Source organism: Panthera uncia, chromosome C2, assembly GCF_023721935.1.
Source record: "Panthera uncia isolate 11264 chromosome C2, Puncia_PCG_1.0, whole genome shotgun sequence".
In the NCBI taxonomy this organism is placed as follows: Eukaryota; Metazoa; Chordata; class Mammalia; order Carnivora; family Felidae; genus Panthera; species Panthera uncia.
In genome coordinates this window covers 114865702-114890706 of record NC_064810.1, presented here as the reverse complement: position 1 = coordinate 114890706, position 25005 = coordinate 114865702, and the positions used below count along the sequence as shown (strand labels likewise).

The 25005-nt window shown below is 36.1% G+C and overlaps 1 long non-coding RNA gene across 1 annotated transcript; it reads right to left on the bottom strand.

Annotated features, from left to right (window-relative positions):
* Window positions 1–211: 211 nt before the first annotated feature.
* LOC125921250 (uncharacterized) lies at window positions 212–21036 on the bottom strand. Its single transcript, XR_007457354.1, has 5 exons — window positions 20949–21036; window positions 7877–8036; window positions 3628–3670; window positions 3267–3329; window positions 212–431 (listed from the first exon to the last, which is right to left on the bottom strand). It is a non-coding gene; the product is annotated as an uncharacterized LOC125921250 (long non-coding RNA).
* Between the last annotated feature and the right edge of the window lie 3969 nt (window positions 21037–25005).

Genomic DNA, 25005 nt, shown 5'->3' with positions numbered 1-25005 from the left:
TGTGATCTTCATTGCCTGAAAAATATTTACAGTATTGTGTATTATTCTCACTCTACAGGTATGTGGTACAAATACATAATTCTCTAACATATTTCATTCTGGAAAATTTTGTGTAGCCAAACCCAATGTTGTAACATACTGCTCAGTGTTGAGGCTTTTTTGAAAGAATTCAGATACATTCTCAATCATGTAGAAACAATATTTACTGGCCTTTTGTACATAGCAGTTTCTCCAGCAACAGCTACTTCTTAGAGTTCTATGCATAGTAATGACATCACGGCCTACATTATCATAAATTGTCATGGTAAAACGTCTTGAAGGTCCACAGAGATATCGGAGGAAACAATTACTTCTTTCTTCTGCATAATAAATTCTGTGTCCTTGATTGTTCATGACTTCATATTTTTTACTAGTTGCAAAACAACCGAGAACTAAAGAATGAAACAATGTGGTGTTTTATTAGTGATGGGAGACATGTAAATTGCCTATTAAATTACCTTCAAATATGCAACTTAGGTTTGGTAATAAATTACTTGACTCTAAGTCACTTATCTTCATCGGTGTCTTATTTTTGCCTTACAAAAACTAAAACAGATATAGCTACTCTCTGGTCCCTTTCACTGCTAAAATTCCATAATAGCTTTTTTTTTTTTTAATCATTTTTTAATTTCTGAGAAATTAACTCTATTTACTGTCATGTTACTATTATGTTTTGAATTATGTTAAATGTTATTCCTCTTCATCTTCTTCTTCCTGAGGATATGAAAAAGACATTCAGTCTTTAATCTGGATAGTAGAACCCAAGAAAAAATATTTTACTGATGCTAAACTGGAGACAGTAAGCACTTTTATATATTATCCACATAAGATAATAATTAAATTCATCTCTTTTGCAAGCAAATGGAAATGTTATCTTTTGTCCTAATAATTTTACTTCTGTGATCATACAGAAAAAACAGTCCTAAATTTGTTTAAGTGATTTCTATACCAAATGTTCACTTCTGCCCTACTTAGAAAAGTAAAATGGAAACAAGGAAACAAAGTAAATACCCAACAAGAGGCAATAATAGTATCCCCTTTGAGGATTATTGTGTTGCTTTTAAAAATGTTGGGTTTTAAGTATGGAGGGTCCTGAAAAAGTTAAAAATAGAACGACCTATGACCCAGCAATTGCACTCCTGGGCATTTACCTAAAGGACAGGAAAATACTGATTTGAAGGGGCACATGCACCCCAATGCTTATGGCAGCATTAACAACAATAGCCAAACTATGGGAAAAGCCTAAGTGTCTATCAACTGATGAATGAATAAACAAGATGTGGTGTGTATATACAATGGAATATTACTCAGCCATCAAAAAGAATGAAATCTTGCCATTTTCAATGACACGGATGGAGCTAGAGTTTCTTATGCTAAGTGAAATAAGTGACTCAGATAAAGACAAATACCATATGATTTCACTCGTATTACAATTTAAGAAACAAAGCAGATGAACATAAGGGAAAGGGCAACAAAAAGAAAGAGGGAAGCAAACCATAAGAAACTCTTAACTATAGAGAACAAATTGAGGGTTGATGGAGGCAAGTAGGTAGGGGGATGGGCTAAATGGGTGATGGGTATTATGGAGGGCACTAGTTGTGATGAGCAGTGGCTGTTACATGTAAGTGATGAATCACTAAATTCTATGTCTGAAACCAATTCACCATGTATGTTAACTAAGTAGAATTTAAATAAAACCTTGAAATCTAAAAAAAAAAAATGTTGGGTTTTAAGATAAATAAAACCAAAAAAAAACCCCATTAAGTGAATAACTCTAAAAAAAATTGCATGGACAATGATTAAAAGTGATTTAAAAAATTCATCAAAGGAATATTTTTAAAAAGCCTTCAAAGGAAATATAGCAGTAGTTGTACAAGGATGATGTTTTTTCCTACCTTTTATTAAAATTTCAGATGTTCTTGAATGAGTATGTTTAATAAGTATATGGTACACTAATATACATTTAGCATTTCATTTTAATGTTAACCTTGGAAACAGGTATTTACAGAATTTCCTCATTTTTTAATGATTTTGGTGGCCTATGAACATAATTGTTTTCATATTACAAAAACATTTAAAAGATATTCATTTTTATTTAATATTCAAAGATAAATCCTGATTCAGTATTGATGAAAAAGTATTTTGACTGCCTTTTAAATTTAATTTTTTCTTATGAGTAGGAATTACATAGGCATGGCACGAATTTTAAAAATTTTAAAATTTTAAAATTAAAAAAGTTTTAAATGCACACACACACATACACACACACATTATTATATGCACTACTTTGTAATTGTTTTTGATACTTAGCAATATATCTTGGAGCTATTCCTGACAATTCTGTAGAGCTGTCTCATTCTTTTAAATAAATGCACAATGTTAAATTATATGAATGTATCATTTAGAGCAATTTTTAGCCTGCATCAGAACCATCTGGAGGGCTTGCTAAAACACAGGTAGTGGAACCCGACCTCTAGATTTTGTGATTTAGTAGGTCTGTGATGAAGCTTGGGAACTTGATTTCCAACATGTTCCCAGATGATGTTGATGCTGGTGGTCTGGCAACCATACTTTGAGAATAAGTAGTTTGGAAAATTAGTTCCCTATAACATAGATGGTTAGATTTTTCTCAATATTTTTGCTATTTCTGTGACTACTTAAATTGTTAAGTATTATAAGTACTATAAATTATAACTGTGGCTTTTTCTGTCCTATAAATTCTCACAATTGGTTTTTCCTTCTCTCATTAATTTTTTGGCTCCATTCTATGTATTTTATTTAAGTATATTCATCCACATTTCAGGGAAAGCCCAGGTCTGACTCTTTGATTTTCTCAAATGGCTACCATTGTGTCTTGTTCATTATAGGTGTTCAGTGGGCATTCTGGAATAAATGGTCATTCATAAAATGAGTCATTTAGTGCAGGGCAGCAGGAAAAAAAACAAAGAAAACATTCATTTTTGAATGCCAAATTGAAAAGTTTTTGTGAATAAAACCAAACCATAAATGTCTATTTTAGTCTTAGATTCTCTAACGTGAATACAAAGAGTCACAATGGTGATAATTTTTTTTAACTAAACACTGATTTAATTTTATTTACATCTATCATAGCCTCATGTACATGAAACAAATACTTGTACTAAGTTGAGGAGATAGAGGTAAACAGTTGCATTCTAAAGAACAATTTCTCAGGCTTGGGAGTGGAATTGAACTGCCCAGAAACTTACCTGGATTCTGCTTCTCCTAGCAGAATTCCTGAAGGATCTGCAATCACTGCTTCTCTGAAATACCTGTATTTGAGGAATTTAGGATGGGAAGACTCTTTTAGGAAATAGACCTACTGTTTAGCAGGACTAAAAGTGCAGACTAGAATTTTTAGGAGTGATCTGGAGCCAATACCTTTGTCCTTTTCCATGAGAAGACTACTATTGTATTTATCTATCATTGACTATGGACTTCTGTATATTCTCATATTTCAAGGTTTCTTTTTGCCCAGTCACATGAAGCATTTTAATGTATAGGGAGTGGCTGAGCTACAGCACAAGTTATACATTCAAGAGTGAATATATCTGTGTGTTTGGTACATACCTTCCAGAAGATCGAAACGTTGACACACTAGTAACTGATTTATCTAATAGAGTAGAAAATAAAGATAGGTAGTATGAAGTAATTAAATTAAACTTAAAGTACCTACCAATAAACATATACGTTAATACCTATATTTAGGACATTTAAAGTAATTGACCTATTATTGACATCTCTCTATTTTCTGTCAAATGTTATATACTAGTCTAAATGTGAGTTAGGTTTTTTTTGACCATCCATATACAGTATACTCTAAAAATGTTTTTGTTAAGTATTAAACAATTACAGGTACAGTCAGACATTTATCCAAAGCACAATTACGAGTTAAATATAATTATAAAGATGTCTTAAATAGAAACCCAAACCCATCATGCAAGCAGGTAATGTTCCTCAATGCTCTCTTTAGGGAAGTAGAAGATGTGGGAAAAAAGGTCTTCTGTTCCATGTGAAAGATAGTGAAGACTAGAAGACTTTACATGCTGTAAGTGAAATTCTGTGACCAAATGGATAGGGTTGCTAGATTTAGTAAAACAAAATAAAACAAAGCAAAAACACCAGAATGCTCAGTTAAACTTGAATTTCAGCTAAATAATGAATAATTATTACCATAACTATATGCCAAATAATGCATGAAACATTAACCTAAAAAATATTTGTTTATCTGAAATTCAAATGTAACTCAGTGTCTTGTATTTTATCTGGCAATTCTACAAATAGACAAAAGCAAAAAAGAAAAGAGGGACCGGAACTCTGCCACTGGTGGGTCACACAGAGACTAAAAATAAAACAATATATACGTACCCTTATTGCAGCATTATTTACAATAGCCAAGATACGGAAGCAACCTAAATGTCCATCAATAGATGAATGGATAAGAAAAATGTAGTATATATACACAATGGAATATTACACAGCCATCAAAAGGGATGAAATGGTGCTATTTGAGACAACATGGATGGACCTAGAAGATTTATTCCAAGTGAAATAAGTCAGACTGAGAAAGACAAATACATATGATCCCACTCATAAGTGGAATCTAAAAAACAAAACAAAACAAAAAACAAATGAAAGCAGAAATCAGACCTATAAATATAGAGAAAAAACTAATGGTTGCCCGAGGGGAGTGGGGTGTAGGGAGCTGGGCAAAAAAGGTGAAAGGGAGTGGGAGATATAGGTTTCCAGTTATGGAATGAATAAGTCATGGGAATAAAAAGCACAGTGTAAGGAATACAATGATATTGTATTAGTGTTGGGTGTAATGGGACATATGTTAGCTATACTTGTAAACATAGCACAAAGTACAAACTTGTCAAATCACTAAGTTACACATATGACATTAATATAATATTGTGTGTCAGTTATACTAAAAAAAATAATGAACCCAAGAGTCACTACGTTGGTTATTTACACAGACCAACATCACAGTGAGAAAATACAATTACTAATCCAAATGCTGATGCCAGGAAAAATCTAGATTTCCTCAAAGCTAGTTCTGTGAATGTTTTTGAGAAACCTTGTTGATAAAAGGACCTTTTTAGTTTGTAGTATCAAACACGACTACCACAAAGACAAAAAGATAAATGAGCTTGAAACAATGGAAGCAGAAGCAGGTGTTGCATGCACATGAGGAGTTTAAATATTTTGTCTAATGAATACAATGATGATAGAGTCAAGGTCATCTTCTAAGTGGTGGCTCTTAGCCTCAAAGATTTAGATTCCTTTCTAGTTTTTACTGTTGTGTTTTCCAGCTTCTCATCTGGAACATTGGAAGGAGCCTGGGAGTGTGCAAGGGATACCTCACTACCAGAGCTTAACTGCATTTCTCTGAAAACATTCTGAATCAATAAAGGGCTTTCAGGGCTGTCTGCAGAAATGTATAGACAGATTCAAAATAACAAAATGATCTGAATTCTGGAGCATGGGAAATCTGAAAACATGGGAGGCAGTGTGGCTGTGGAGATGTGAAAACAAAAAGCAGAAAAGAAAATGTGAACCAGGAGAGAGTCTAAATGCAATCATCTGTGCAGTGTGAATGTTATTTCAAAGGAGGCAGGACCCTCTGGTGTGTGTATAAGACTGGTCACACGGGGGCACCTGAGTGGCTCAGTCGGTTAAGCATGACTCTTGATTTCAGTTGAGGTCGTGAGCTCACGAACCAAGAGTGTGGAGCCTGCTTGGGATTCTCTCTTTCCCTCTCTTTCTGCCCCTCCCCCATGCTCGATCTCTCTCTCTCTCTCTCTCTCTCTCTCTCTCTCTCTCTCTCTGTGTCTCTCTGTCTCTCTCTCTCTGTCTCTCTCTCTCTAATAAAAAAATTAAAAACAAAAAATAATGGGTCACACCATGAGACAATTTGGTCTTATACAGTGAATAGCATCTTTAGGTTTCAACTGTTCTTCACTTATTACCATGACTTATATTTAAAAAATTAAAAAAAACAACTTAGGCAATACTCAGATCCTACATGGTATCACTTTATGAGTTGTTGCTGTGTCCCCACATACACAACACTTACTAGGTTTTGAAATCATTCTTTCTTTTTTTTTTAAATTTTTTTTTTCAACGTTTTTTATTTATTTTTGGGACAGAGAGAGACAGAGCATGAATGGGGGAGGGGCAGAGAGAGAGGGAGACACAGAATCGGAAACAGGCTCCAGGCTCCAAGCCATCAGCCCAGAGCCTGACGCGGGGCTCGAACTCACGGACCGCGAGATCGTGACCTGGCTGAAGTCGGACGCTTAACCGACTGCGCCACCCAGGCGCCCCTAACATTTCTTTAAACCAGATGATCTGGTAGCTGAGGAATTTCGGAGAGAAATTGGGAGACTGATAAGATCTACTCCTTTGGATGTAAGGGAGCATTGCTTATGAAATAATACCCCCACTAAATGAGTTTAATAAGTATGAAATACATGGATGGAGACATACGCTAAACACTAAGAAGTGGAATTATGGGGGCTCCTGGGTGGCTCAGTTGGTTGGGCGTCTGACTTTGGCTCGGGTCATGATCTCACGGTTCGTGAGTTTGAGCCCCGCAATGGGCTCTGTGCTGACAGCTTAGAACCTGAAGCCTGCTTAGTATTCTGTGTCTCCCTCTCTCTCTGCCTTCCTCTGCTCGTGCTCTCTCTCTCTCTCAAAAATAAATAAACATTAAATTTTATTTTAAGAAATGGGCTTATAACTTTCAGTTTATTAGGATAGAAATATTAAGAAGATTTGCCATAGTTAAGGCTTTCTTAAGGAGAAACATTTGTCAATTAATTTAAATGTGAAATTTTAACTTTTTTATTTATTTATTTATTTTTTTTTACCACAGGAAAAGGAAATGAAGAGGGGTGGGTTAAATAGATGTTGGGTACTAAGGAGTGTACTTTTGATGAGCACCAGGTGTTTTATGGAAGTGTTGAATCACTGTATTGTACAGTAATACAACACTGTATGTTAACTGACTGGAATTAAAATAAAAACATAAAAAAAAGAAAAGGGAAATGAAAAACTATCAGTCTGTAAAGTAGGTTCACAAAATTTTTTAAAGACTTATTAAAAATATTTTTTTAATTCAGAGAAATATCTATACTGTAATTGAGAATAAAAAATTTAATGTAGTTTTTACCCTTTACTTATATTCAAAATTGAATCTTCTTAGATTGATATCATTGTTTGCGACAAGTTTATAATTAAGCACTGAAAATGTAAATAACCTTTTTAAGAAGGAACATACTCTTTAGCTTTTAAAGTATCGAAAACTAAGATGAGGCCAGTGATTAGTCATGTGAAATGCCAAACTTAATTATTCAGAGACAGCATTACAGGGAATTAAATCAGAATTGATTGAATAAACAAGATAGTAATTCAGTGTCACTAAATCTGGTAGAGAACTGGAGACAATCTTCCTAGTAATATTGCACATTTCACGATTGCATATCGGGCTTCCCATACCTAAGTACATAGATGAACTGAAGATTCCTGAAGCCAGTTTTTACTTACGTTCTCAAATTCCAATTTCCTACTTTAAAAAGCAAGTATTCATTTTTAAATGGGCTTTTCAGGAAATACATTTGTAAATGACCATGTTATAACGTCTACAATGTAAATTTACTACTTCACTCAACATTTTAAATTAAATGTAAAAATCTTAATGTTACAGGTAAAATACTTCAATCCGCAGTCAAAATGCTTTCCTGTAACACACATTGTATTTTGAAACCATCAGATTCATATTATTGCCATTCCAACCAGAAGCACATTACCATACCTGAGTCAGATATTCCAATCCAGGTGGACAATTGGGTATTGTCCCTGGTGTTTGCATCCATTGTATCAGGGACTGACGATTACGAAAAGCCATAGTCAAGATCATATAAATACTCACGCATGTGACAGATTGAAGAGATTTCTCTTTTTATCTCTAAAATCTAAAATGAAAGAAACATTAACCTCGTTTGAGACAAGAACCAACTTCAATTTCAGGTTCATTTTTCTTTATTTAATGGTATAAACATCACCCATACTGATTTTTTTAAATTGGTTTCAACTGAAATATTTAGAATTTTATTCTCAACTAAAACCAAAAAGGAATCTCAGGCATACAAGAAATCCCAGTTGATACCAGTATCATAAACTGTGTAATTGTTACGCACATTCCTATGTGGCCCTTGATCTTTTTAAATACACTTAATTCTTTAGGTTCAGAATCAATTGACAATGATTAGATGCCTTCTTTCTCTTCAATGTTGAAAGACGTGTTATGGTGGACATGATAACAGTTTGTTCTGCATAAAGATCAGACAAAAATTTTTAAATTGAGGTTTGGAGAACCATCTATCTCTAGTTCTGTGATTCTGACAAACTTAGAATAAATATATATGGAGTCAAATTTTTCTTTCTGGCCCTGAATAAAGTCTCATTATTCTCTGTATTTTCCTCAGGTTGTATCAGAATTAAATTTACAAAATAAATGCACAAACCCGTGCTTCTAGCTCAAAATTTAGGAAGATGATTCTAAGTGCTTATAAACACATTTAAGGTATTACAGAATTCATTACATTGTTTTGAGGCAAATATTAAAGTTTACTTTCATTCAGGTACATTAAAATAAAATAAAATAAAATAAAATAAGAAATAAATAAGAGATAAAAAAAGTAAAAGAAATATATAAGCAATGACAACATAAATGCAAGAGATGAACATCAATCATGGTAAGAGAAAGATGTGTTTTGGAAAAACATTTACTACAGAATATAAGAGTGAGTTTTAAATAGATTGCATTCCAAATAATCAGATTATGAAGTTAGAGCTAAGATAAAGAGAAAGGAAGAAAAGATGGTAGCAAAAGAGAGAAAAAATGCAAATTGAGATTTTTTTTTAGTTTAGCTGTTTATTTACATTTTTATGATTAAAATTTTGAAGAACAGCAAAATGTCTTACAAAGTGGCTAGCACATTTTACATGAACACTGGCAATGTATGAGAGTTCTAATTTCTCAGTATTCTTGCAAACACTTGTTATTTGTTTGTCTTTTTAATTACAAGTACCCTAGTGGGTTTGAAGACATATCTCATTGTGTTTTTTACATGTCCCTAATGACTAATTTTAGTGAACAACTTTTCATGTGTTTTGGCCACTTATATATGTTTTTTTGAAGAACACTGTCATCAAATCCTTTGCCCATTTTTACCTATGTTATTTGTCTTTTTATTGCTGAATTATGAATGATTTTACATGTAATGCCCCCGATTTCGAATCCGAGAGACCACCAAGGAGCAGATACCGATGCAAACGCATGAGGGTTTATTTGCAAGCTCGAGCTTGGGCCCAAGTATACCCGACACAGCAGAGCAGAGACTTGGACCCCTAGGTTAAGAGGCGTAGCACTTTTATAGGGGCCAGTGGCCAATGAGATTGTAACACACACAGAAAGTTGCATAGTCATGTCAGTCCACACACAGGTGGCCAATTGCATTACAATTTACCCTATAGTAACTGTTTGAACTAGCCTATCACTCTGGTCAGAATTGGCACGCAAGTTTGGTGGGAAAAAGGCGGGTTTAAGAATTGGTGTGCGTTTGGCGGGCAAAAGGCAGGGTTTACATTCTTTGGTGGTTAAGGGTTCCACATTCTTATATGAGCCGGTTTCCAGTAAGGGTGTGCTCAGCGGCTTGACTAGGGTGGGGGAGTGTCTTAAAGCAATAAGCAGGTCATGTGGGGGTTATACATGAGATGGTGGGTGTAGCACAAAATGGAGTTAGTCTTGCTCTGCTTGTCCAGGGGTAGGGGGTTTTTGTTAAATTCCTTGGATCCCACATACACATTTTGGATTAAGTCCCATTATAATATACACACATATTTTTATCTCATTGTATAGGTTGTCTTTCCACTTTCTTGATGTCCGTTGAAGTACAAAAGTTTAAAATTTTTTATGTATTCCAATTTATCTATTTTTGTTGTTATTTTTGTTTATGCTGTAGGTGTCATATCTAAGAAACCATTTCTTAATCCTAGGTCACAATGATTTATACCTCTGATTTTATCCATAGTATTAACGTTTTAGGTCTTACATTTGGATCTTTGATCCCTTCCAAGTTAATTTTTGTATATTCTGTGAGGTAGGGGTCCAAATTTACTCTTGTGCATGTAGATGTGCAGCATCATTTGCTGAAGAGATTTTTTTTTTTTTTTCATTGAATTGTTTTGGCACCCTTGTTGAAAATCAATTGGCCATAAATGTAAGGGTGTATTTCTGGATTCTCATTCTGTTCCATTCATATATGTCTATCTTTCCTAAGTACCGGTGTCTTTAGTTTGTAGAGGTTTAGAAAGGGAGAAGAGTGAGTTCTCCAACTTTATTTTGCTCCCAGATTGTTTTGTATACTTTGGATGCCTTGAGTTTCCACATAAATTTTAGGGTCACTTCATCAGTTTCTACAAAAAAAAAGCTACCTGTGATTCTGATAGAGATTAATTGATTATGTAGGTCACATTAGGGAACATTGCTATCTTAATAATATCAAGACTTCTAATCACAAGGATCTACAAAATTTCATTCCTTTAGATGTTCTTTAATTTCTTTCAATAATATTTTCTGTTTCAGAATTTTGTGCATCTTTTAAAATTTACTCCTAGATATTTCATTTTTTTGATGTTATTGTAAATATAATTGGTTTTTTTTGGAACAATTCACTGCAAGTTTATAGAAATATAATTGATTTCATTTCATTTATTGTAAATACTGCAAGTTTATGGAACTCATTTTTTAATTCTAATAATGTTTTAGTGGAGCCCTTAGGGTTGCTATAGAAGATTATGCCATCTCCAAATAGAAAAAGTTCTATTTTTCTTTCTAATTTAGTTGATTTTATCCCATTTTCTTGCTTCATTGATCTGACAAGAGCTTTTAAAACAATGTTGAACACAGACACACCTTGTTTTATTGCATTTCCCTTCATTATGCTTTGCACATATTTCATTTTTTACAAATTGAATGTTTGTGGCAACACTGCATCCAGCAAGCCTATCAACACCATTTTTCCAACTGCATTTGCTCACCTCATGTCTCTGTCGCATTTTGGTAATTCTCACAATATTTTTAAACTTTTTAATTATTACTATCTTTATTATGGTGATCTACCATTGGTGATCTTTGATGTTACTATTGTAATTGTTTTGGGGTGAAACAAACATTAATTGAGTAATGTTTTTTTGTGTTCTGACTACTCCACCAACAGGCCACCCCCCTCCTTTTCTTTCCTCTCCATTGGTCTCCCTATTCTGTGAAACATAACAATATTGAAATTAGGACAACTAATAACCCCACAATGACCTCTAAGTGTTCAGGTGAAAGGAAGTGTCACACATCTCTCACTTTAAATTAAGAGCTATAAATGATTCAACTTAGTGCAGAAGCAATGTTGAAAGCTGAGGTAGGCCAAAACTTAGGCCTCTTACACCAAACTGCCAAGTTGTGAATGCAAAGGAAAGGTTCTTGAAGGAAATAAAAGTCCTACTCCAGTGAACATAAGAATAAGAAAGCAGAACAGCCTTATTGCTGAACTGGAGAAAATCTGAGTGGTCTGGATCGAAGATCAAACCAGCCACAATATTCCCTTAAGCCAAAGCCTAATCCAGAGCAAGGTCCTAACTCTCTTCAATTCTACGATGGCTGAGAGAGGTGAAGAAGATGCAGAAGACAAGTTTGAAGTTACAAAGATTGGTTTATGAGGTCTAAGGAAAGATGCTGTCTTCATAACTTGAAAGTGCAAGATGAAGTAAGTGCTGATGTCGAAGCTGCAGCAAGTTATCCAGAAGGTCTAGCTGAGATCATTAATGAACATGACTACACCAAACAACAGATTTTCAGTGTAGATGAAGCAGCCTTCTGTTGGAAGAAGATGCCACCTAGGACTTTGTTAGCTAGAGAGGAAAACTCAATACCTGGCTTCAAAGCTTTAAAAGACAGGATGACTCTCTCATTAGGGGCTAATGCAGCTGGTGACCTTAAGTTGAAGCCAGTGCTCATAGATGATTCTGAAAATCCTAGGGCCCTTAAGAATTATGTTAAATCTACTCTGCCTGTGCTCTGTAAACGGAAGAATCAAGCCTGGAAGACAGCACATCTGCTTACAACATATTTTGCTGAATATTTTATGCCCACTCTTGAGATCTACAACTCAGAAATAAAAATTCCTTTCAAAATATTACTGCTCATTGACAGTGCACTGCTAACCCAAGATCTCTGATGAAGATGTAAAATGAGATTAATGTCATTTTCACGCCTGCTACCACAACATTCATTCTGCAGCCCATGGGACAAGGAGTAATTTTGACTTCAAAGTCTTAATATTTAAGAAATGCATTTTGTAAAGCTATAGCTGTCACAGACAGTGATACTTCTGATGGTCTGGGCAAAGTAAACAAAAACTTCTGGGAAGGATTCACCATTCTAGATGACATTAAGAACATTTGTGATTTATGGGAAGAAGTCAAAATATCAGTATGAACAAGAGTTTGGAAGAAGTTGATTCCAACCCTCATGGATGACTGTGAGGGGTTCAAGACTTCAGTGAAGAAAATTACTGCAGATGTGAAAATAACAAGAGAACTAGAATTAGAAGTGAAACCTGAAGATATGAATTGCTGCAATCCCATGAAAAACCTGAACAGATTAAGAATTGCTTTTCATGGATGAACAGAGAAAGTGGTTTCTTGAGGGGCACCTGGGTGGCTCAGTCAGTTGGGCCTCTGACTTTGGCTCAGGTCATGGTCTCGCTGTTTGTGAGTTTGAGTCCTGCGTCTGGCTCTGTGCTGACAGCTCAGAGCCTGGAGCCTGCTTCGGATTCTGTGTCCCCCTCTCTCTCTGCCTATCTCCTGCTTGTGCTCTGTCTCTCTCCTCTCTCAAAAGTGAATAAACGTTAAAAAAAAAAAAAAGTGTCTTTATGAGGTCCCAATAGTTCATTTTTGCTTTTAATTCCCTTGCCTTTGGGGATATGTCAAGTAAGAAATTGCTACAGCTGAGGTCAGAGAGGTCTTTTCCTGTTTTCTCCTCTAGGGTTTTGATGGTTTCCTGTCTCACATTCAGGTCCTTTATCCATTTTGAGTTTATTTTTGTGAATGGTGTGAGAAAGTGGTCTAGTTTCAACCTTCTGCATGTTGCTGTCCAGTTCTCCCAGCACCATTTGTTAAAGAGACTGTCTTTTTTCCATTGGATGTTCTTTCCTGCTCTGTCAAAGATGAGTTGGCCATACTTTTGTAGGTCTAGTTCTGGGGTTTCTATTCTATTCCACTGGTCTATGTGTCTGTTTTTGTGCCAATACCATGCTGTCTTGATGATGACAGCTTTGTAGTAGAGGCTAAAGTCTGGGATTGTGATGCCTCCTGCTTTGGTCTTCTTCTTCAAAATTACTTTGGCTATTCGGGGCCTTTTGTGGTTCCATATGAATTTTAGGATTGCTTGTTCTATGACCCAGCAGTAGCACTGCTAGGAATTTACTCAAGGGATACAGGAGTACTGATGCATAGGGGCACTTGTACCCCAATATTTATAGCAGCACTTTCAACAATAGCCAAATTATGGAAAGAGCCTAAATGTCCCTCAACTGATGAATGCATAAAGAAATTGTGGTTTATATACACAATGGAGTACTACGTGGCAATGAGAAAGAAGGACATATGGCCTTTTGTAGCAACGTGGATGGAACTGGAGAGTGTGATGCTAAGTGAAATAAGCCATACAGAGAAAGACAGATACCATATTTTTTCACTCTTATGTGGCTCCTGAGAAACTTAACAGGAACCCATGGAGGAGGGGAAGGGAAAAAAAAAAAAAGAGAGAGGTTAGAGTGGGAGAGAGCCAAAGCATAAGAGACTCTTAAAAAATGAGAACAAACTAAGGGCTGATGGGGGGTGGGAAGGAGGGGAGGGTAGGTGATGGGTATTGAAGAGGGCATCTTTTGGGATGAGCACTGGGTGTTGTATGGAAACCGATTTGACAATAAATTTCATATATTTTTTTAAAAAAGTGGTTTCTTGAAGATCCCTTGAAATGGGATCTACTCTTGGTGAAGATGGTGTAAATATTGTTGAAACAAATATGAAGAATTTAAAATATTACATAAACTGAATACAGCAGCAGAGGGTTGAATAGATTGACTCTAATTTTGAAAAAAAAAATTCTACTGTGGGTAAAAGCCTGTCAAAAAGCATCACATACTGCAGAGGAATTCTGCCTTCATGAAAGGAAGAGTCAATTGATGAAGCAAACTTTATTTTTGCCTTATTTTAGAAATTGTCACAGCCAGCCATCCCAACCTTCAGCAAGCACCACCCTGATTAGTCAGCAGCCGTTAATATTGAGGCAAGAGCCTCCACCAGCAAAAAGATCAGGACTCACTAGAAAGCTCAGATAACTAGCATTTTTTAGCAATGAAGTATTTTTATTTTATCCATATCCTCTCTAGCATTTGTTATCTTTTATCTGTTAATAGCTATTCTAACAGGTGTGAGGTGGTATCTCATTTTGGTTTTGATTTGCATTTCTCTGTTGATGAGTAATGTTGAGCAGCTTTATGTGTACCTTTTGATCATTTGTATTTCTTCTTTGGAAAAAATTCCCCTGCTCTTTTTTTAATGAGATTTTTTTTTCCTGCTGTTGAGTTGTAAGAATTTGTTATATACTTTGTTTGTTAACCTTTATCAGATGTGTGATTTTTAAATATTTTCTATTTTCTACCATTGAATAGATTGCCTTTCCATTTTGTCGGTTCCCTGTGCTGAACAGAAGCTTTTTAGTTTCATGTACTCCCACTTGTTGATTTTTCCTTTGCTTTTGGTGTCAAATCCAAAAAATCATTTCTAATACCAGTGTCAAGAATCTTAACCCCTTGCTTTCTTTTAGGATTTTATGGTTTCAGGCTTTACTTTCAAGTCTTTCATTCGTTTTGAGTTAATTTTGTGTGTGGTGTAAGACAATGATCCAATCTCATTCCTTTGCATGTGGCTACCAGTTTTTCCAAGCACCATTTATTGAAGAAACTATCATTTTCCACTGTATGTTATTGAAAAATTAACTGACCAAATGCTCATATGGGTTTATTTCTGGGCTCTCTTCTATGTGTCTGTTTTTATGCTATTACCATACTGTTTTGATTAGCATTGTTTTGTATACAGTTTGAAACCAGGATGCTTCCATTTTTTTGTTCTCTCTTAGCATTGCTTTGGCTATTGAGGGTCTTTTGGGGTTAAGTTTGAATTTTAGAATTTTGAAAATTTTGTGAAAAATTGGTTTTGAATTTTGATAGATGACTTTGGGTATTATGGCATTTAACAATATTAGTTCATCTGATCCAAGAATATTTCCATTTATTCGTCTCCTTCAATCTTTTCATTGATGTTTAATAGTTTTCAGTGTAAAGGTTTTTCACCTCCTCAGTTAAATTTATCCCCAAGTATTTTATTGTTCTTGATGCCATTGTAAATGAGATCGCTTTCTTAATTTCTTTTTCAGATAGCTCTTTGTTAGTATGAAGAAACAGAACTGATTTCTGGGGTACCTGGGTGGCTCAGTCAGTTGAATGTCTGACTCTTGGTTTTAGCTCAGGTCATGATCTTGTGTTTCATGAGTTCTAGCCCCACATAGGGCTCTTCACTGACAGTGTGGAGTCTGCTTGGGATTCTCTGTCTCCTTCTTTCTCTGCCCCTACCCTGCTCATGTGTGCATGCTCTCTCTCTCAAAATAAACAAATAAAAAAAAAAGAACTGATTTCTGTATGTTGATTTTATGTCCTGCAACTTTACTGAATTTGTTGATTAGTTCTAACAGTTTTTTATAGAAATCTGTGAAGTTTTCTGTATATAAGATTATGTCATCTACAGAGAAAGTTTTACTTGTTTCTTTCCAACATAAATGCCTTTTATTTCTTTTTCTTCCCTAACTGCTGTAGTTATTATTTCAAGTACTATGTTGAATGGTACTGGTGAAACTGGGCTCTATTGTCTTATTCCTGATCTTAGAGGAAAACCTTTCAACTGTTCACTGTTGAGTCTGATGTTAGCTGTGGGCTTGTCATATATGGTTTTTAAGATGTTGAGATAAATTCCATCCATACCCAGCTAGTTGAGAGTTTTTATCACAAAAGTATGTCAGATTTTGTCAAATGCTTTTTCTGTATCTGTTGAAATGATCATATGATTTTTCTTTTTTATTTTTACTAAGGTGGTATATCACATTTATTGATTTGCACATGTTGGAACAGGCTTTCATCTCTGGGATGAATTCCATTTGATCATAGGATGATTATTTTAATATGTTGTTTAATTTGGTTTGCTAATATTTTGCTGAGGATTTTTGCACCTATATTCAGCAGGGATATTGACTTCTAATTTTCTTTGTCTGTAGTGTCCCTGGTCTGGTTTTGGTATCAGGATAATGCTGGCCTTATAAAATGAGTTTGGGAGTGTTCCTTGCTCTTCAATTTTTTGGAAGTTTGAGAAGAATTGTCACTAATTTTTCAAATGTTTGGCAGAATTTACCAATGAAACCATCTGACTCTGAGCTTTTCATTGTTGGAATGCGTTTGATTACTGATTCAGTCTCCTTTCTAGAAATTGGCTAATTCAAAGTTTCTATTTCTTTATGATTCAGTCTTGGTAGGTTGCATGTTTCTAGGAATTTATCCATTTTAGGTTATCTAACTGATGGCATATCATTATTCATGGTACTCTCTTATGATTTTCTGTATTGCTGTGGTATCAGTTGCAATGTCTCCTTCATTTCTGATCTGATTTATTTGTTTTCACTTTTTTTTTCCTTAAAAGTTTGTCAATTTTGCTTATCTTTTCAAAAACCCAGTTCAATTTTGCTGATATTTTCTGTTGGTTTTCTGGCCTCTATTTCACTTATTTCTCTCTGATCTTTGTTATTTTTTTTTTTCCTTCTAACTTTAGGCTTAGTTTGTTCTTTTTTTTTTTTTTTTTTTTTTTTAGTTCCTTTATGTGTATAGTGGGGATGTTTATTTGAGATTTTTTTTTCCTCATGTAGCTGTTTATTGCTATAAACTTCCTCTTAGAACTGCTTTTGCAGTTTACAATTTCATTTGTTTTAAGATATCATTTGAACCCTCTTGATTTTTTTGACCCTTTGGTTAAATAATAGTATTTTGCTTAATATTCACCTATTTGTAAAATTTCCAGGTTTTCTCCTATTATTGATTTCTATTTTCATACTATTGTCATTAGAAAAGATATTTGGTATAGTTTCAATCTTCCTAAATTTGCCAAGAATTGTTTGTGGCCTGACATATGATCCATCTTGGAGAACGTTCCCTGTATACTTGCAAAGAACGTGTATTCTGCTGCTGTTGGATGGAACGTTCTGTATGTTTTTTAGATCCATTTGATTATAGTTCAAGTTCAGTGTTTCTTTTTTGATTTTATAACTGGATGACCTAGCCAATGGTGAAAATGGAGTAGTGAAGTCTCCTATTATTATTGTATATGTTCCTTCTGATTTGTTTGATTTGTTTGATATATTTAGCTGCTCTGATGTTGGGTTCATATATAATTGTTTTATCCTCTTCATGAATTAAACTCTTTATCATTCATTATATAATTACCACCTGTCTCTTGTTACAGGATAAGTCTATTTTGTCTGATATAAATATTGGTATCTCTGTTCTGTTGGTTTCCATTTGAATGGAATATCTTTTACCATCCCTTCACTCTGAGTCTCAGCGTGTCTTTAAAGTGAGTCTTGGGGTGCCTGGGTGGCTCAGTTGGTTGAGTGACAACTTCAGTTCAGGTCATGATCTCACGGTTTGTGAGTTAGAGCCCCACGTCAGGCTTTGTGCTGACTGCTCAGAACTTGGAGACTGCTTTGGATTCTGTGTCTCCCTCTGTTTCTGCCCCTCCCCCACTCCTGCTCTGTCTCTCTCTGTCTCAGAAATTAACATAAAAAAAATTTTTTTAAGTGAGTCTCTTATTGGCAGCATATGCTGAGTTTTGTTTTTGTCCTTTCAGCCACTTGGTGCTTTTTGATTGGTCACTTTAACCATTTACATTTATACTATTGATGGATAAGGAATTTCTAATACCATCTTATTGTTTTCTGGCTATTTTATACTTCTCCTCTTGCTGTCATCCTTTGTGAATTGATGATGTTCCATAGTGCTTTGCTTTGATTCCCTTTTCTTTATCGTTTGTGTATGTCGTGTAGGTGTTTGCTTTGTTGTTACCATGAGGCTTACATAAAACATCTTATAGCTATACCAGTCCATTTAAAACTGATAACAGCTTAACTTCAGTTGCATACAAAAATTCTACCCTTTTATTCCTCTCCCTCACATGTTTTTGACGTCATAATATACCTCTTTTTATATTGTGTATTCATTAACCAATTAGTTATTTTTAATCCTCTTGTCTTAACTTTTATACTGGAGTTAAGTGATTAACACACTATCATATTACAGTATTAGAGTATTGTGAATTTGATTATATACTTACCTTTACCAGTATGTTTTATATTTTCATAATTTTTCATGTTGCTAGTGTTCTTTCATTTCGGTTGGAAGAACTCCTTTCAGTTATTTCTCCTTCATTTCTGAAGGACACCTTTTTCAAGTAAAGTATTCCTGGTTGGCAATATTTTTCTTTCTGCATTTTGAACATATCATCACACTCTATCCTGGGTTGCAAAGTTTCTGCTGAAAAGCTGTTGATAGACTTATGGTGGGGGTGGGGGATTCCCTTATGTATGAGATTTTTTTCTCTTGCTATTTTTATAATTATCTTTCAAAAATAAACAGTTTTTATGGTAGTGTGTCTTGGGGAAAATATTTGGAATTGGAATTTGGGGGGAACCTATGAGCTTTATGAACCTGGATGTCCAAATCTGTCCTCAGATTTGAGAAGTTCTTGGCCATTATTACTTTAAATAAGGAGTATGTCCTCTTCTTCCTTTCTTATATTTCTGGGACTCCAGCAATATTTGGAGTGCACCTTTTAATGGTTTCATATAGTTCACATAATCTTCTTTCATTCTTTTTTCTTTGTTCCCTTCTGACTGGATCATTTCAAATACTTGTTTGACACCACAGATTCTTTCTTCTGCTTGATCAAGTTCTCTATTGATGCTTTGTATTGCATCTTTCATTCCATTCACTGGAATGGATTCTTCAGCCCCTCGTTTCTGTTTGGGTCTTTTTTATGTTTCTGTCTTTCTGTGAAACTTCTCATTTGTTCATGAATTGTTTTGCTAATTTCATTGAATCATCTTTGTGTGTTTTCTTGTGGTTCACTGAGCTTCCTTAAAGCAACTCTGTTGAATCTTCATTAGGCAAAAAACAGATCTCCGTTTTTGAGCATTTGGTTATTGGAAAATTATTGCGTTCCTTTGGTGCTCTCATGTTCTCTTGATTTTTATGTTTCATGAAGTTTTGCACTGCTGTCTTTACATTGAAGAAACAATCAACTCTGTAGTCTTTATTGCCTGGCTTTTGGAAGAAATACATTCTGTCAGCCCAACTAGGGCAAAGCCAGGCCAGGTGCTGAGAGCCTCCTGTTTGCTTTCCCTAGGACAGAGCTGAATGCTCAAGTCTGTGCAATTTTTTTCCCGTTCTGCATAGTTGGGCCTGCAGAACCAGCCATCTGTTGGGTGTATGAACACAGAGATGGCCATGGGGAGGGAATATGTATTTGTGAGGCACACGGAGTGTTAGGGGTGCCTGTAAGCCAGGTGGGGGGATCTGCAGGGGAGGCATCCCCAGCGGCTTATGGATGGTCTACAGATGGAGTCTGTGACAGAGCTGGTAGGATCCATGTCCTTTGGTGCCCTCCCAGAGCCCTAGATGCATTCTCTGAGCTGCGTCCTCATCGTCCCATTCAGTATTCAGGGTAGAGTGAGAAAGAAGTGGGTCTCTTCTTCACATCTGGGGAAACAGATACTCGCCCACATATTCAACTTCCCTCCATGCAGAGATCATGAACCAAAAAGGTGTCTTGGCAATGAGCTCTGCTGCCTTGGGGGAAGGGGAAGGGTGATGTGGATAAAGTGAAGCTGTTGTTCTTACCCTCTTTAGTGTGTTTAATCTCTGATTTTTTTTTTTTTTTCTCCAGAGGTATGCTGGAATATCTCTGCTGGACCCCTGGACTTCACAAAGGTACTCTCATATATAGGGGACTGTCAAAACCAGTCTTCTTTGGGGAATGTGGTAGAAAACTCTGGTTTTGTCACTGAATAATATTATTCTCCCTCATCACAGTTTTACAGATAAAAAATATGAGCCTTAAAAAGTTTTGTTGTCATTAAGATTTATAAATAGAGGAGCTAGAAAGAGAACCCAGGTATCCAGAAGACAAATAGCAAGAGTCATTGAGATGGATCAAGGAATGGAGTGGGTAGTATGGATGGAGAGAATGCATCAGGGAGAAAAGAGGTGGCTCATGGAGAATCAGTTATATTTTATATATGTGGCTAATTAGAAGTCAGAAATAAAAGATTTGTTACTCAGGAGCTCTGATGTTTATTTTCCTGTTCTCTAGATAGAAATATAAAGGTCTGCTTCCTTCTTTGGATACTGAGCACCTCAGTGGGTTCTCAGAGATTTGTCCTAAGCCCAGGAACCCAGGCATCCTCTCCAAAAAGGCAGCCATATTTTCCCTTATATCAGAATAGCAGCAGTAAAGCCTCAGCAAATTTATAGATCCCTTTTCCTAAAGACTACAGTTTCCTAATATGTTATAACATCTCTGTTGGGCCACAAAGGGGACCATAGACATAAAAAGAGGGCAGAAGTCATTTATGGTGACTGAGAACTCGAAACTCCACGTGAAATTGCTACCTGGGAGGTGAATTAGAAGAGGCTTGATCCTCTGTGTGGCCCCCACATCCACAGTCTCTCAAAATTGTTGTGAGGAAGAGATAGGATGCCCGAGCAGTCACAACAAATAAACCTTCCATTCAGAACTTTGAAGCTAATTAGTTCTATGAATGCTTAGATGTGTACCAGGATATAAAGCTGATGGTTCTCCCACATTGCTGGTCCCCACAGTCCCAATATTGGTTTATTTTTTGCACCTTGTGCAAGGGGATGCTGTTGAGAATTCCCCCTTAATAAGCCTTCATCCTGATTAGCACACTGAAAATCTCTCCATTTTCTGGGTCAGGAAGGTGCCAACGAATATCCCAGAACTATACCCTGTTGGCCCTAGTAACCTGAGTCATAGGTTGCAAAAAACTGAAACAAATAAATGATTAAAACAAATATAGAGACATTGTGTCTGACTTAAATTCTAGTATATCCAGTTTTGAAAGAGACATGTTACCTCTTCACAAACCCCTTTATCCAGAGCCACCCTCTTAATTTCCTTCTTTTTCAGTCATTGAAAACAATAAGCCATGTTTCCTACTTATATAAAATTATCATGTATATAGAAACCTCGAAAACCAAACTTGCTAAAGGGCTATCTTCATACCATGAGCTGTATCTTAACCATCTTAAAAACATTAGAATCTCAGTTTTCTTACCTATAAAATATACTTTCGGGTCTCATCTAGTTATACAGTTCTACAGGTGTGCATATACTCTCAAATACTGCTTTTTGAACACTAAAGGAAATTCAGTTATTCCTGTGTTGGTATGTAGAAATCAACCTGAATTAAAAATATGAGTTCACAGGTGCCTAGGTGGCTCAGTCAGTTAAGCCTCTGACTTCGCTCAGGTGATGATCTCACAGTTTGTGAGTTCGAGCCCTGCGTCGGGCTCTGTGCTGACAGCTCAGAGCCTGGAGCCTGCTTCGGATTCTGTGTCTCCCTCTCTCTGTTCCTCCCCTGCTCACTCTCTGCCTCTCTCTCTCTCTGAAAATTAAAAACTAAAAAAAGCAAAAAAAAAACAAAAAACAAAAAAAACTTTTAATAAAATTATGAGTTCACAATTTTAGATAAAACTTTAAGACAAGTAAAATTGAGGAAACAAAAATACGAAAGTGAAACTATGGCGTGTGTAAGTTGTTCAGTAAGTATACACATATATATAATTATCATTTGAATCAAATATCAAAACCTAAACTTATGTCACAAATATACATTGTAGCATAGGAGAGCACTTATTTCCTCAATGTGGGAAACACTAGTATATCCAATACCAAGACTGAGTAACATTACTTTTTTTAATTGTCTCAGAGCATTTTCTGCAGCATCTGAAATTCACAAGAAATGCTTACAGTGTAACATCATTCTGAGTTGAGAATCAATGGTGCATTAACAATAAACAGTAGTAATGGTAAAACATGCTTATTTAATCCTGACAAAAACCTTAAAAAGAAGTAATTATTAGCCTAATTATAGAAATAGAGAAGTCAAAGTTTAGAGAGGTTTCATTAAGGTTTTTTCCAAAATCACACAGCTAGAAAATTCAGGAGCTGAAGTCAAATCCTGATCGTATTTTGATTTGAGAAGCAAACTGCTGTAGTTTTACCTATGTCTTACATCTCCTCATGTGACTGAATTTAATTATCTACCAGTAACGCTGAATTCCATAAGGCTACACGTGTTGCAGCAAATACTCGGCGCCCAGAAGAGACAAATGGCAAGCACTTGGGGAATCAGAAAAGATTTTATTTTGCACCGATGCCGGCCCAGCGGAGTGACCTCCAAAGGCTGAGCATCTGGCTCGGGTTTTACTGATCTTTTATAATATGTGCTTGGGGGTTGGGCAGACTAGTATCGTGGAGCTTCTGGTTCCTGGCTGCTGGCTGATGCAAGAGGCAAGCAAGATTGCAGAACCCAAAAGCATGCAAGGGGAGTAGCCGGCCTCGGATGTCTGGCTGCCCCTTTTTATTTGCGTTTACCAGCTTTCCTCCTCACAGAAGTCAATTATTCAGGAGACTTCTGTTAATAGATTGGTGTGATGAATTCTCTAAATATCAACTCCCATAAAACTGAAGAGGCATGGAGATAAATCTGGCATGATTTAACTGAAAATTAGATCAGTTCCACCCTTCACACATAGAGATTTGTGACCTATACAATAAAACAGAAGAGTGCCAAAAATCAGGTATGAAAAAAAAATAGGCCACTCATTAAATTACGTTTCATGGACCTTTGTTACTTTAAGCTGGAATCTTGACCTGAGTTTTATCACCTGGGAACGCTGTCTGATCTTTTGGCAAAATTCCAGAAGACTTTGTTCCATAACTTGACCACAAGAGAAGACCTAGTTCATTTTATGTCTTTGGACATTATATAATTAACAAAGTGTGATAAGAGTCAACTCTTTCTCTTAAGGGTATGGTTGCTTTAATTATATACATCAACCTTTTCAGCAGGATAAGAAAATGTAATAAAATCAGCTATCAGTTTAAATCTGTTTCTATTGCTGGGAACATCCAGTTTTCTTACTTCAAATCCCATTCCTTGCCTATAGTCATAAAAAAAAAAACAAAAAAAAAAAACCATGATAAATACTGTTCACAAATATGCCAGGTATGGCAAAACTAGAGAGTCAATACCCTGCATATGAATACGTATTGCTACTTTTACAACAGCTGGCAGAGCAATTTTTCCATGTGATCCTGTTAATGTGAAACAAATTTAAATGAACAAACTCATTTATAAAATACAGGCTTATTATTGTTTCAGTTGACCTTCTTCTTCCTTAAGTTATTGTCTACTCTGCAACTAACATTTATTAAAATTTCAACATCAGATAGCTTTAAAAACTTCATAATTACACTTTCTCAAAAAGAATGCCACTTAAAATTTATTTTTAATGTATATTTATTTTTGAGAGAGAGATTGAGACAGAGCACAAGCAGGGGAGGGAGAGAGGGGAACACAGAATTGGAGACAGGCTCCAGGCTCCAAGCTGTCAGCACAGAGACGCACGTGGGGTTCAAACTCACTCAGGAACTGCCAGATCATAACTTGAGCTGAAGTTGGACACTTAACTGACACCCCATCTAGTAAAAATAATGTTTTAAGAAATTACAAAAAAGAAGAATACAAATAAAATTTTCTCTTTCTGTATCCAAGAAAAAGAAAAGGAGAAAAAAAGAAAGAAGAAGAAACAACGAAAAACAAAACAAAACAATTTAAACAAAAGCAAAAAAGCAAAAGAACCCCTAAACCCAAAGAGATGAACCACCAAACACAATAATGAAACCCGAATAAAGTTACATCCAGTTTCACTGGCATTCAAACTCTAAAGCACTCTATATTCCATACACTAAGCAGGTGAAGAGACTTGCGGTGGTCTTCTAGGGTGCTTGGAGGGCCCAGTTGGGCGGGGTGTGGTGTAAGGGCTCCATTCTCCACTAGGTGGCACTGCTGAACTTACCGGGTGGTTAGATGTGTCGCACACACGCATCTGTGCGCATGTGCAGGAGAGGTGAAAATGGTGTCACCCAGCTTCCTGGTTTCTGACTCAGGAACTCTGAGCTCTCATTGACCCGCAATCAAGCACCCATCATTTGTCTTGGGCTTCTGTCCACTCTCCTCTTCTCCACTGTCCAGCCCAAGGCGTCAGCCTGCCAGGTGGCACTCCCTCCTGAATTTTATCTCAGATGGAGCTATGTTTCCAAACCCCTTGCTTCTGAGAGTCCTGCTGCTTGGACCTGCTCCAACCCTCTGGGGAAGGGTCTCACTGAGCAATGGCTGGGTGCTGACCAGCCCCAGAAAACTTCCTGCGATTGCACACAGGCAAATTTTAGAGATTACGGTGAATCATAACGCAGAGCAGGCGCCAGGTTTCACTGCATTCTGGCATCTTTGCTCCAATACCAGCAAACGTGGCTGTTCCCCGCCCCTGGGTCTGCCTGACCTTTGCCTATGGGGAGCCCATAGGCCTCTACCAAATGCCCTCCAAGCAGGGGAACCGCTTCTCCCCATGTGGCTCCCCC